This window comes from Aegilops tauschii, chromosome 6 (assembly GCF_002575655.3).
Source record: "Aegilops tauschii subsp. strangulata cultivar AL8/78 chromosome 6, Aet v6.0, whole genome shotgun sequence".
Taxonomy (NCBI): domain Eukaryota; kingdom Viridiplantae; phylum Streptophyta; class Magnoliopsida; order Poales; family Poaceae; genus Aegilops; species Aegilops tauschii.
The window spans coordinates 458,811,370-458,816,127 of record NC_053040.3 but is presented as its reverse complement, the minus strand read 5'-3'; the positions used below and the strand labels follow the sequence as shown (position 1 = coordinate 458,816,127).

Below are 4,758 nucleotides of genomic sequence, written 5' to 3'. Positions count from 1 at the left end.
ACAACGGGCCCCTGCCGCGGGATCTCCCTCTGGGTGGCACGCCGCGTCTCCCCCGGCTGAGATCTACGCCGACGAGGGCCACGACCACCTGGCGCGAACGCCCGCCGCCGACCAGCCAGGAGCGAGCCCCCGACCTCCTCTGCCCTGGCCACAAAATCATCTACCAAGCACAGGGACGGACCGCGCGCCGCCCTTGCTCCACCGTCTTCATCTTCGTCTTCGTCGTCAGAGTCCACCCCCGCCAGGGCCCAGAAGCGGCTGCCGGACCACCCACCGGCTCCCGCCGTGGCGCCCGACTGCCCCTCCCTGGGCGGGAGGCACGCCGGCACCGCGCCCGCCTGGACCAGCGTCCACTCCGCCGCGCCCACGCCGCACTCACCATCGCCTCCCTGGTCGCCACTCCGTACAGGAGCCGTTGGAGCCATCCCCATTCTGTTCTGTTATGGATGGGTCATAATACGAACCAATTTATAAATGATGACGGATGCCCCTTGTTTGCAGGATTAATGCACTTTTTGACCACTTCAAGATGGCCTTGGATTGTTTCTTTGCCGTGTGGTTTGTTGTAGGAAATGTGTGGATATTCGGTGGGCGTTCTTCGGCTGTTGATGCTCCAAACTTGTACATGTATGTATGTTTCTTCGAATGTGATGTTGTGTTTCTTTACCCTGCTGCTCACGTTGTTCCCTACCAGGTTATGCATCGTGTTCCTCACCTTCAGCTGTATTGGGTATGCCATGCCTTTCATCCTCTGCGCAATGATATGCTGTTGTCTCCCCTGCATTATATCCGTCATGGGCTTCAGAGAAGACACAAACAATACAAGAGGGGCCACTTCGGAATCCATCAATACTTTGCCAACTTATAAATTCAAAACCAAGAAACGCCGCCATGGTTCAGATAACGACGCCGAAGGCCAAGAGGGAGGTATAGTGGCTGCAGGGACTGACAAGGAGCGATCGCTTTCTGCTGAAGATGCTGTATGTTGAGTTGTTGACCTGTTGCTTTGTATCTTTTGTAGTACCTGCTTATTGCAACAAAATGGAAGTTCCATGTTGCAAGGACTTACCGTCTTGCCTTTTCTTGTGATTCCAGGTTTGCTGCATCTGCCTTGCAAGTATGCACACAACGAAGAGCTTCGTGAACTTCCCTGCACACACTGCTTCCACAAGGAATGCGTTGACAAATGGCTAAAGATAAATGCCCTCTGCCCTCTGTGCAAAGCCGAGATAGCAAGCTCATCGGGCACATCTGATACACGCCACATCGACCATTCAGTACCGTCAATACCGACGCAGGAGATTGAAATGCATTAGATTGGTCTGCCTTCCATCTTCCGAGGTGATACATAAGCATATAGGTGCTCGCGGTGCCGGTCTGCATGTATAAAGTTGATGCTTTTGATCTATGGATTGTAGCGATGATGTCCCAAGGTTTTTTTTTGTCCTTTTTTTTCTATCTTGGAGAAGTTACAGCTCTTCTCGCTGTCAGCACTCTTGACAATGCAAATGCAGTATTGTTTCTACCCAAAATCTAAAAAGTGGCCGCGCACTATTTGGTGTTTCCGGACGGCCGCTCTGCCACACACATGTGTATTTTTTTATCTCGTAGCGTATGTGGGTGCTGGCATTAAATGTGTTCACACTAGTCTCATCAGTTAAAGAAAACAGATCCACGTACTTTTATTTCGGGATTTCAAATTCTTTTAAAGCCATATCTTTTAAACCACACGTCGGAATTCAGTTCCGTTTTCACCGTTGGATTCATCGCGGCGAGATCTTTAAAACTAGATCCCGCATGAATATGTTTCAAAAAAAATTTGTATGCCAATTCTGGCGCTATATGGTGCAACTAAAATACTGCATTGTGCAACTTTAGTACTACATGGTGCAACTTTTTTTAAAATCAGTTGGCTTGTAATTTAGTCTAGTTTTACACACATTGATGTTTAGTTGGTTTATAATGTAGTCTAGTTGCACACACATTGATGTTTAGCTGCCAGAAGGACTAGTTGCACACGCATATACTCAGTTGGCTTGTAATTTAGTCTAGTTGCACACATATTGATGTTTAGTTGACATGACACTAGTTGCACACACATATGCGCAATTGACGCGGCAATGTAGTCTAGTTGCACACACATTGATATTTAGTTGACAGGACTAGTTACACACATATATGCTCAGTTGGCGTGGCAATGTAGTCTAGTTGCACACGCATTGATGTTTAGTTGGCAGGACTATTGGCACACACATATGCTCAAATGTCGCGGGAATGTAGTCTAGTTGCACACACATTGATGTTTAGTTGGCAGAAGGACTATTGACACACATATGCTCAGCTGGCGCAGCATGTAGTCTAGCTGCACACATATTGATGTTTAGTTGGCAGGAAGACTAGTTCGTCGAAACATCTCCATGCGGGATCTACTTTTGAAAAGCGCGTCGCGAGGGTTTGAACGGTGAGAACGGATTTAAATTTCGACACGCGGTTTAGAAGATATGTCTTTTATAATTTTGAAAACCAAAAATTAATGCACGAGAGAACAACGTGAGGAACATTAATGCATCGGCATGCAAACACTAGACGCATGCATGCAGCGGCCGCCCAAACGGTGGGACGGTTGGTCTTTTCCTTCATTTCTTTTTTCTGAACGTGAAAAGGACAGCTACTTACCTTATTTGACCGGCCACTGGATCGGCCTACTGGGCAGCCGGCTGCCCAGTAGACGCGCCCTTGTTTCTATTTGGCTTTCCACTGAACTTGGGGAAATGCTGGCCCAGGCCCATGCCCAGGTATATATATGTTGCCTTTTTACTGTGGTACGGCCTATGTCTCAATTTTTTTTTTCAGAGATGAAAATTTGTTATACTGGGAGGATAATGATGCCATTGGGCTGCCCATTCGACTCGGGTGCCATGGGCGTGCTTGATTGCTGGGTTGGCGCACGCACGTAACCTTTGAACATCTTGCATGCTGGTGTAACGGCGGCGTAGGATGGTCTATCAGAAATGAGCACCAGAGATCATGTTGAGCAGAGTAGATAGCTGGCTAGGGGACTCGCACAGGCAAGCAACGTGTTTCGAGCCATGCATGGATCGATGGTACACATGAAACATCTAAATCCAAACAATGCACACGCCATTGCCTGATTGTTCAGCAGCTGTGTGCCGAGTAAGTTCACGGGTACTCAGCATGCGGACAGTAAAGCTGAGTGTCTGGTAAAACCACTCGTCAACAACCCAATGCTCGGTAATGTGCCATTAAAAAAATATACTTGGCAATGTGGCATCTTTGTTGAGTGTCTGGTTAAAAACAGACACTTGGCTTACACGGGTGGCTCGACAAAGTTCAGGCCACGTGCCTCCCTCCGCCGGGTTTAACGGCCGCGTGACGACGAGCAATATAAGCCAAATGCAGTTACACGTACGCTGATTATCAGAAGATGAGACGATTCATCATTTATTTCTATCATGCCCCTTTACTACCTTGATTGGCATATGATTCATACTACTCTCTTCGTTCCTAAATATAAGTCTTTGTAGAGATTTTACTATGTACCACATACAGATGTATATAGATGCATTTTAGAGTGTAGATTCATTCATTTTACGCCGTATGTGGTCCATAGTGGAATCTCTCTAAAGACTTATATTTAGGAATAGAGAGAGTACTTACAATTTAACAACACCAACAATTATTCAAAATTTGTTTGGAAACTGGTTGGATGGGATTTATAATAAATCGAATGGCCAAATTCATGTGGGAGTTTGTGCCATTCTCTGAGCAGTATGAAATTGTCAGAATGAGTGCATTTTTAGCTAATCATCTATTCCTAATTTCTTGCAGGTTATCTACAAGACTACGACACCAAACCATATATGGCCATCATTGTAAAAAATACGAGCGCTTATGGCCTCTGTGTGCAGCCGATGGGAAACAGTTGCACCAGGTTTTATCCAACCAGTTTGACTGACGAGCCACTCATAGATGACGTGGATGAGCTATGTATCTTGGATCCGACGGGTTATGGTCATCCTTTTATCTTTATGTTTCATATTGTGTGCTACTCGGTGACTTGAACTTGGTTCATTTTTAATAAAACGACAGTGTGCATCATTTGATGCAGAGCCGGTAATCCCATTTCAGAAAAAAAAGACAATGAAAAAAATAACACCCAGCTTACTTATCTATATTTTCTGTTTCATAATGCAGTTACAGGTATAAGCGGAGTACCCTATATATAACACTCGTGTTACCCTTCTGTATTTATATTTTCTTTTGCATTTTTGATTATTATAAATCCATTTCTTAATGCACAAAGTATTTTTTTAACTATTACCCCTCATTTTTTGCTTTGTTGTATTTTCTTCCCCCCTGTCTTTCTCACTTATTAATTCTCTCGTTCGTATTTCCCGCCACTTTTTTTCCCCGTTCTACGTTTCCCGTCCTCTCTCTACCACCACTTTCCCACTTCAAAATGGTGTATTGGCTTTTTACTCTTTACACCATCCTTGTATACCCATGTTAGGAACCCATGCAAAAGGAGAAGTGGTTTCAGCCCTTTATCGCATGATTTTGTGCGTCTCCATTTCCGTTGGGCCCCGTAACGTCTACCATGGCTCTGACGGTTGACGTTGAATCACTCAGCAGCCAGGTGATACAAATCTAGCCGGATGTTGTTGACAATGTCCGCGGCTGCCATAAGGTTCTAGACCGGGCGTGGGAGAAACCAGCACATCATCCTACTTCCCTTCA

General features: G+C 45.6%; 1 pseudogene; it reads left to right on the top strand.

The window, feature by feature from the left end:
- Positions 1-456: 456 nt before the first annotated feature.
- On the top strand, positions 457-1,455 carry LOC109759157 (E3 ubiquitin-protein ligase At4g11680-like; annotated as a pseudogene).
- Positions 1,456-4,758: the final 3,303 nt, after the last annotated feature.